Below are 10,070 nucleotides of genomic sequence, written 5' to 3'. Positions count from 1 at the left end.
GCACACCATGCTCTAGGTTGGTTAAGCCTATAAGCCTAAACAAGAAAGTCTGCACCAGCCTACTAGCAAAACAAAAGGTAAGGAACTTCTTTCACTTGTATAGTATCGGGAACATGCCTAGAAGAGGATTTCATAATTCCAAAGGCACCCAAGCCATCTTTACTTCATCTTCACTTCATCCTTATACACCTCCTGGACTGTCTATCCTTCCTTCCTTTTGATTAGATGGATTAAATCATCTAAGAGATTAAACTAAGAGGAAAATACTTCAAGAAACGAACTTGCAGGCCTTACCTTATATCTTACCTCAACAAAAAAAGCTAAGGAGAATTACGATTCCATGCCTTAAGGCTGACTGAATCTTTCCTCTTTCCTGGTCTCCATTACCCTAAAATCCTTTTTCATCACTCTCAGCGCATCAAGTCGAATAGTGAAGTTTAAAAATCTTAAGCAACTTTAAGGTAAAGATGACATTCAAGCTCATAAGAAGCTCTTATTGCCAACTACATCAAAAAATGCAAGAAATATTGAATTGGACGTAGATAGCCTTTTTTATCTTTTCTGATTTTGATAGGCATCCCAACCTAACCTCAGGATGAGAGGACTTCTTTGATCCCTAAGATTTGTTCCCTTCGTAAGTGACCTGAAAGCCGGGCAGGCACTTTAAGAAGGTGCTAGTTGACTTTCTTTTTTTCTCGAAAGGGTTCCTATTAGAATATCTTCTTACTCCTTTCGTGATTCCAGGGGGGATCAGGAAGGAGATATAGCAATAGATGACCTATTTTGAGCTTGAAAGAAGAACTGCTATGCCCCTTTACTTAAGTAAGATTCAAAGCTTCACTCTTAGCCTTTTTCTCAGCCTATTCTAATTTCACTATTCAATTAGTCAAGGCTTTTGAAAGAAAGTCTAACAAACGTGGGAAAAATGACTTCTAGTGAGGGTTGGTGCCCTGTAGTGAATGTGGTAAGAGGTGTATAACCATTACCCTTTCCTTTTGGTGGGCGAGAGGAGAAGTGTTGTTTGCAAGCAAACCCAATAATGCCAGAATGCGGATTCGGTACACTCTTTCCTCGGATAGAGATAAAGCTAAAACAGCCTATCTCAGTTCTTCTCCTAAATATGGGACTCATATTCATGAGCTGTTAATGGGGGAGGAAGCTCCTCCATCTCTTCTTCTCCACCTAATCCATACCTTTACCGTTAGCTGGATCAAGGCGGGAAGGAAGACTCTTTGGCACATATGAGTAGCTATCACGAATCGAAGTTTCAAAAGCCAAAAGAGAGATTTGGAGACAAGAAAATAGTTGGATGAGACACGGGATAATAGGGCGGGCAGCCAACTTTTCATACTTTCTGCTAACTCGATTTCAATACTAAGTAAGATCATCATCGCATAAGTAAGAAAGTTCAGCTATAGAGGGTAAAGAGAAGGGCGTTCAGCCACTTGACTGGTTGGAGAGGGGACGAAGCTTGTGTTGTGGTGAGATGAAGGGATGAAGCCATAGGTTCTCTTGCTTGCTTTTGCATACCAGACAAGAAGGATTATTAGACCTATTAATTATTAATGGACTATAGTGAACCATAAGGAAGACTCGTGGGATCACACTTTTTCCTACTCCAGACAAGTAGTATGGGATACGGACTATAACTTAAGCCTACTGCTCCATACAGAGTCAGGATTCAGGGATTTCAAACACTCTAATAGACAATAACAACTGAGTAGTACAAGTACAATAGCCCTGAGTAACTCTTGGCTGCCTTTAGTGATAGACGAAATTACTTGGATGATTTTATTCATACAAATAGAGACCATAGAGGAAGGCGTTGTCATGAGACCCTCCCTCCGAGATAGAAAAAGAAAAAATCCTAAGTGGATTCTTATTTGGGGTATCTAAACCGTATTCTTGTTCAGATGCTTGAATCGAACTCATCTGTTTATTTATGGCAAACCTTGACCATTGTTTCCAAGGGAAATTAATTGAATGCACGATCACGAGCCATTCCCACTGACCCATCATAAGGTCACATCTCATGAGTCTATCATGCCAAAACTACTAATGCTAAGAATGCTTTGCCCTAACTAGCTAGTCTGGGAAGGTAGGTAAGTAAGAGGCGGATCTAGGGCTTCTTCGACTTCTTATTCATAGTTGAGATACTCCCAACCTCTACCAGCAAGCAGCACCAGAGTGAATCGTAACATTTCGATCTGGGGGTTAGGAATAGAGGTTATAGTATCATAGTTATTGCTTTTTGATCACCATCATGAGATTTGACTATAGCTAATCAATCTCCTACTTTCATGGAGTTTGGAATCTTAATGCTATCTTAAAGCGGATCTAGAAATCCCCAGGTAGTGGTAGTTGGCTTAGTGAAATCCGATAATCGATTGGCTTTAGAAAGGCAAAAGGCGGCTTGCCCAACCTAGACATTATAACTGAAAGTCTTGCCTACTTCTCTTCTAGGCTTAGGGTAGTCCTAGACTACCTTCTTCTTCTTTGCTAGCTATGGATCCCACTAATAAAATGGGACTATAACCAACCTTCCATGGTCTAGGTTCAAGGAAAATATAGATTGTGGCTTAGAGTATCTAAGGAATGGTAGTCGTTTAGTGCGACAGCACTCTGGCTTCATGGACCTAATTTTTAGGGATGGACTCGCTAGTGTCCTAAGGGTGACACTACACAATGAATTTCCCACAACACTAATTTTCCACATGATTGAATCCATAGAAACCTTGGCCATTACTTTAAGCGGCGGATGATTGGTATGCAGGATCGGTTGCAATGGTTTCACATTCATGTGAATCAAGAGACTGGCTTGAAAGGCTTTCCAACTAGCCATAGTACCATTGTGAGTTATCCTTCTTCTTTAATCGGTCGCACCAACTTGTTCCTGCTTTGGGAAGGAAACTTGGTTGGAATTCCAATTTCAAAGAAAACACATGTGAAAGGCAAGACATTGAGAAGGGCTTGTTCTTGAATTAGATGGAACATTAGCGGTCTTAGGTGATTTATCATTGCCCCAAGAGAGGTTCAAAAGTAGGGCGATTCAAACCATAGTGAGGCAAAGCGAGGGATAGGTATGCAATCCCCAGTAAAGTAAGCCAAGTAACGATTATCTACAACCTCTTCTTTCATTTGTCCTGAAAACAAGCTATTTGTTCTGAAAGAAAAGCAAGCTAAGATATTTTTTTTGCGGCAAGAGCGGTGTTGTAGCATCAACAGGAAAGTTATTTGGCAGTTGCTTTAGCAACTCCTTCTCTAAGACTGTCTTCAATAGCAGTGCTTATTCCAATAACACCAGCAAGAGCTGATACTCACCTAAGAGCAGATATGTTGACATCTTTCCACGTTCAAGCAGTTAATCAGTAAACGACTTCTTCGTCACTTGTTCTTATTCTTAAACCCTTTATGCCCCATAGCTATCGTAGTTATATATCAAAGTTCTCCCTCTTAATGATAATTACTTTCCTGGGTCGGTTGTGCAAGATGAATGCAAGCTGTAGGATATTAATTGATAAAGTCAAAATCTTTCTCTAGCTCTAGACTATCTTTTCTGCATTGCCCTTTTGTGTCTTATTCCAGATCTTTATTGAATCTGAAGTTAAGTACTTTTACAATATGAATTACCAAATCTATAGGCTATGTCAATAGTCATCGCCTTATATGACTTTTGTCTTCCATTAGCATTGCTTACTCGTAAGACATATTATACAAAGTAACCAGATCCCCTCACTCGAGTTCTTTTTATTGAGCTCGCTTGGTTTGTTTGTTCATCAGTCATTGAAGGAAAGCATTTATGGCTAGCGTAATGGCTTCTGCCTATCTATATTCTAAGAATGTTCTCTTTCCCCTAAGTGTTCGTCATGGTCGCGGTAAAGGTTTGTTGGAGCCTGGTCGAGAAGTTCAGATGTTCATCCCGTGTGATGAGGGACAACCGGTGGAAGAGGAAAGTTTTGTCATGGATATAGGTTTCCTAATCCAAAGGGAATAAGGGATATAAAATTACCATTTTCCTAATGTGTTTTCATTAGACTAAAGATAGAATTCTCTGAGGGTTAGGAAAGTAGAGATAGGGTCAAAATCCCAAAAGATATTTACAAAGACTACTAAAAAAGAGCGCGGATTTGTCTTAGTGTCGGGAATGGAAGAACAATAAGAGATAGGGCTAATCGTTGGTTTTTTCTACTATATTAATTAGAATTATGATTGATATCCTCGAGGTGTTTTTCCTTAAGAGACGGGATAAGAAAGAGAGAGAGCTCGTGGCTGTATATTTTTTCTCAAATTGATTCCTAATAGGAACAGGATTGGCAAATGTCATTGTACATAACATATTAAATTAGAAGTGGAATGAAGATAATGCGCTTTACTCTTTCATTGGTAGTTGGATTAGTCCTTTGGTTGGGCTAACTTGAATCAGTTTAGTTTTTCACTAAGCCTCATCTGAGTTCTATATACTATTAGCTCCTTGATTACAAGTCAAATAAAATGAACATTTTTGTTTCACCGCCTATGGCCCCTCAATCTTATTAGCTTACTAGCAGCCATGGAAGTTATAGTAATTCTAGCAGAGTAAGCTAGAAGATGACCAATCCCCCCACCATGATTCATAATTGGTGGCAACTCGGATGGTATCTGATTAACTAGCGCAGGAGAGTGAGTTCCCGCAGGTTATTTTTTTCTCTTATGAGGCAAGTCTTTTAGAGCACAAGAACGACTTAGAATCGATACTACCATCCATGTTTAAAGAACAGATGCATCTAACCAATGGGCAAGTAGGTTCCGCGGATTAGGAGGTTGCCTTTAAGTGATAGGGGACCCTCATTTCATACAAAGGAAAGCAGAAGGATGGGACTGTCATATCGATCATATTCAATTGAGAGTTCTCACCTTTTTGAGCTTAGGTCCGCAAGAAGTCATCCTCGAGGAAAGAATGAGTCTTCAATGAGCCGGTACCCACTACCTGTTCCAGAAACCTCTTTTCTCATAGCTCATAGGTAAGTGTGAAATTTGCCAGTTGTTCCTCTCTCGTTGGTCGAGCTACTTTGTTCCTCAAATAAGTCGAATTCAGGAGCCCCTATTAATGAACAAGGGAACAGAACCATAAACTAAGGCGATCAACATTCCTCTTCTGATTCATTGACTATTCTCACCTTCTACCGGTTAAGTTAGTCCGCCCCTTTCCTTTCCTGGTGAGCTAGTCCTCATTCTTTATTGATCGAATACGAGATCTTGGTATATGATTATTGTTGGTGTGGAGAGGGAAAGTGTCACATAAGTTTCCTCATTCCCGAGTGATATAAGGGAAAAGGGGTCTTTCACAATTTGGTTTGGACCTGGCTTGTACTTTTAGTGAGCAACCAAACCTCTCTTCTATACCTGGGGAGTTACGTTAGCGCTTTAGAATCTTTCTTTTGTAGGTGAATCTCGATGTTTATTCCTAGCTAATCAAGAAAGGATTGTCCCTCCTCTCAATCAATGTTGTTCTCCCTCTATTTCCTTCTTCCGGTGGTTGAATGAGTCCGTTCTTCGTCCTTTTCAGACGTTAGCGCTTGGTTGTTGCCAAACAAACCCAATTCTGGTGGACAGGGGAAGAAGAGGAATCAAAATCAGAATCAGAATCTTGTTCTGAGAAAGGGTATGTTGCAGGGGAATTTGGCCCAGTTAATTAATCGGGTTTTAGAGAACACGGTCCAAGATAAAGTCGGTTTTAGACTACTATCTGGCCCTAGCTGAATAGTTTTATTTTTCAATGAAAGATGGGTTTGAAAACAGGTACCAAATTGTCTTGATAAGGTGGGGATGGTTCTACCTCTTTCCCCAGGAAATTGCTCTAATTGACCGAGATCTCGTGTTCTTTCAAGAGTGATATGACACCATGCTAGTCGGATGGGAAGTAAGGCTTAGGTAGGGCGCCTAGTCGGAAAAGCCATAATTAGGTTATTTGAGATAGAATAGGGCTCAGTGCAATAGTAAATCTAGTAAATATAATAAGAGAAGAATTAGTGTAAGAAAATCCTAGCCTTTCCCTTACCGACAAGTTAGTACCCTTTTTTTTCTTTTTAGTTGAGTTGGTGTTCAATGTGCCCCGTGGGTACAAACAAGATTGAAAGGGTCAACAATCCCTTACTTTAACAAGTAAGCAACCTCAGTTCCCTTACTTTAACAAGTAAGCAAGTCAACTCTCTTCCTTGTTCTTGTAAGCTATTTCTTTCCCATACTTTAGTAAGTCAGCATGTAAATGACCATCTCTCACCAGATAAAAGACTAGAGTGGCCCCATAGAGATATTGACATCTAGGTTCACTGATCTTGAAAAACTAATGGAGATAAGGTTGATAGCTTGCTTTCTCTTAAAAGTATGGAAGAAGGTCGCTGAGGTAGAGTCCATTGGAAAACTTCTTAGGATGTCTCTTCCCCATTCCTTCTTCCTTTAGAAGACTCATAGTGGCCGTAAAGCACCATTCTATGCACTCAGAATAAAAGAGTGAATTTCCACAATTAGTTTCAAAGTGTCTATGAACGAAGAAAATCTCCTTTCTACAGCTTACAACTTTCATCGCCCTTATATTTAGCTCTCCAAAGAGCAATTCTTCTTAAAAGGTGCTGACCATTCTTTCCCACCGATTTCAGAGCCCTCTTTTCATCTAACTAAAATTGTCGTATAAATAAGAAACTTTTACGTCCAATAACTCCCATGCTTTTTGTTGGTCAACAACCAACTAAAATCTCTACACTTCTTACTCGACAGGACTTAGATATGGTCTTTGAAGGAATCAAAAAAAGAAGATTATGATAAGCTTAAGTCGATTATTTCCCAGATTTAATTCCATTTTTTTCTTATGTAGCAGAAACGCCTTACAATCTGAAGTTTTACTCTTTAGAGAAGAAATGTTCTTGGTGGATGCAGGACTTGGGACCCTCAGAATTTTTATGCAAAATGAGCCTACAGGGGTGCCAATCAACGAGCCACCCAGTGATGAAAAATGGGCTACTTTGTCACAGATTGAAGACTTTAATACCATCTTTATATACGAAATTACTTCTTTTTTTCCTGAGATTCCTGGATCTAGTGGCCGGTGAATCACTAATCAAAGAGCAGATTTTAGAGAGATTCTTCATTGATCTAGTGGTCGGTGAATCACTAATCAAAGAGCGAGCAGTCGCCAGGTTTAATTATTTAGTGGGATTTACAAATGTAGTGGCTGGTGAACCTCTTCTTCTTCTTCCATGAAGATTCAGACAAAACCGAGCTTGGATGGAACTGAACAAGATTGGGAGAATGAATACAAAGATCAAAGGCTTTATTACTGAGAAAGTAAAAGGGGGTTCTTCAGTAGCCATCGCAGGTTTCATTACTTTTCTTCTATTCCGTCGCAGAAGGAAAAGGATATTGAATGATCGATTCACCATTGAGAACATTAACCCCAAAAAGAAAAATATTGTGGTGTTCTAATAGCGGCATTCTCCCTTCTATCTATCTGAATTATGCAACAAGAAAAGTAAGTAAAAAAAATCGAGCTTTTTCAAACTCTTTCTGAAAAAGTCTGTAGGCCCCTACTTTAGTTCTCTTTTGGGGGCTTACAAGGGTGTTCTGTTAGCAACGGAAAGGTTAGCTCAGGTCATAGAGGGAAGTGGTAAGAGACGTATCTTTGCAATATGTAATTACGTAAAAAAATGGTTACTCTTTCCTGTCCACCAATGGGCAATGAAAGTCCTATCTCGCCTTCCGGCGGATGGAGCATTCGACCAAGAACGTCCATTGGTATAATTACGATCTCAAAAGAAATGTAATTCTTTCTCTTTTGATTTAAAATTGGAAATGGACCATTGGCCATTAAGTGTCATATACACCTTCATGTTGGGGAGTACACTGGCATCATCAATAGTCAATAGTTCCTTAGGTCTCAACACTTTCTTGATTGTCCCTCCGATGGTCAAGAGGGTGAGTGAGATTGCCTTCTTAACAGGACAGTCGTTAGGTTACTATGGATCGTGGTCCCTATTTGCGCTTTCCCACCATTATATGATGTGGCTAACTGTGAAATATGCATACCCAATAAGTACTACCCCTTTTGCTAATTACGCACTACATGTTAGGTGATGATATCCTAATCACCGATACAAAAATGGCGTGGCAGTATAGGATTTTGCTGGAAAGGCTTAGTGTTATAATCTCTTAGCAAGATCGAGAATATCCAAGAACGGAACCATCGAGTTTGCTAAGAGATTTTGGACAAAAGACATGAAAATTTACCTTTCTCCAATCTCTCATAGAGCATTAACTTCCTGTAGGACAATTATGAGTCTGTGTCAACTCGCAACCAAGTATTCAATTTCAACATCAATTTTACAAATTTTTGGGGGTCCGGATTCAGATTTTGTTCTCGTTTGATGTCTACTCAATCCAAATGTTGGGAAAGACTAAAAGCGACTGCAAGAAAACCACACAGGTCACATCTATTACCTCTCTAATATTGGATTGGGAGATTTAAACCTCTCAATCCTTTTTTGAAGGGAAAGATAAAATATTATCTATGGAAGGAATTAACACCTAAGGAGATACGACTCTTTCCAAATGAGTTGGTGTTTGATGGTGCGAGAGAAATCCTTGAACGCACTATTTTACTCAGATGGGTGAAATAGTGGCTAAAATGGGTCTCTTGGTACCATAATGTTGCACCATCAGCAGAAGTAACCATTGATTAGTTGATGGAAGTTCCTATGTGTAGTAAATCCTGAAAAAGAACAAAAGAAGATCTTGATTTGATCAAATATAGTTGAGGGTTGGTGTTCAGTATAGGCAGTCTTCTCTATCAAAATAATAAGAGAAAAAGAAAGATTTATCTCAAATCTTTACATTTCACATTGGAATTTATCCTAATTTGAATTCCTCTCCAATGTTATCAAAACCCGTTGCCTTTTTACTGGAATTTTCTGCGAGAGTGTTTTACACTATTTTAGTGATTATGATTGAGATAAAGCTCTTTAGATGGTCTTTTCTATTGTATAATTTTCTATTGTCTGAGTTGGAGTTAGAAATACATCAGGATTTCCTATTCTTACTTTTCTGGATTTTGGTTTTCGTATCATGGATCTTGGTTCGCACTTTATGGCATTTCTACTAGAAAAAGAATCCAGACATTTCTCTTGTACCTATTATGGAAAGCGTTTGGACTCTATCTCTTTTTTTTTCATTCTATTTTTTCTTTTATGAAGTATTGTTAGAAAGGGTAGACTGCGCAGGAAAGGATTCGGGTGGGGGAGTATCTACCTCCTCTCCCAAGCCTGATGAATGGGAAATGGCGCTAGATCTGCCGGATAATCAAGTTGCACCGGAATTTCTACGCTTCCATATTAAAGAAGAGTTAAGATACCTCTTTAATATCGGGCGAAAGACGACCCTTTCCAATACTATGTTTTATTTCCCCCTTGGCCTTAGATCAGGCAAAGGTGGATTTTACAAAAAATCTTCTAAAAAGAATAAATGAACTTTAATTATTTCATTACAATAGAGGGGATCACATTCCCTTTAAATTCTCCTCAAAAAAGGAAAAAGGAAGACTCTTTTCAATTATCTAGGAATACGCAGATAAATTACCCGACGAATAATAGGTACCCACACCTCAGGCAGAGTTAGTGAGTTGTGTAATAAGGGACCATTTTACGCAGTTTGGGGGGAACTTGAGCCAGCCCCCGACGCCCGACAGCGTCTTGACCCCCATCCAATTTTTGGGCCAATTCCCCCTTCATACTACCAAAAAATGAGATTGTTGCCGAATCTGAGTTTGCTGCTCCAACCATTACCAATAATACATATTCCCTTTAGTACTTCAGGTGTTGATGTTGCGTATAATATTAATCTCATAGCGGATCAATTCCAACGAGCCTTTCAAACTAGTACTATTAGTAATAGACTCTATAGCTTCTTCAATAAATGCTGGTTTTTCGATCAAGTTTTGAATGACTTTCTAGTCAGATCATTCCTGTATTTTGGATATGAAGTCTCTTTCAAAGCTTTAGATAAAGGTGCTATTGATATATTGGGCCTTTATGGTATCTCATACA

General features: G+C 39.2%; 1 pseudogene; it reads left to right on the top strand.

Annotated features, from left to right (window-relative positions):
* Positions 1 to 6,797: 6,797 nt before the first annotated feature.
* LOC129891186 (ribosomal protein S1, mitochondrial-like) lies at positions 6,798 to 7,458 on the top strand (annotated as a pseudogene).
* Positions 7,459 to 10,070: the final 2,612 nt, after the last annotated feature.

This window comes from Solanum dulcamara, chromosome 6 (genome assembly GCF_947179165.1).
Source record: "Solanum dulcamara chromosome 6, daSolDulc1.2, whole genome shotgun sequence".
Lineage (NCBI taxonomy): Eukaryota > Viridiplantae > Streptophyta > Magnoliopsida > Solanales > Solanaceae > Solanum > Solanum dulcamara.
The sequence above is the reverse complement of the archived record's forward strand: the minus strand, read 5'-3'. Positions and strand labels throughout refer to the sequence as shown.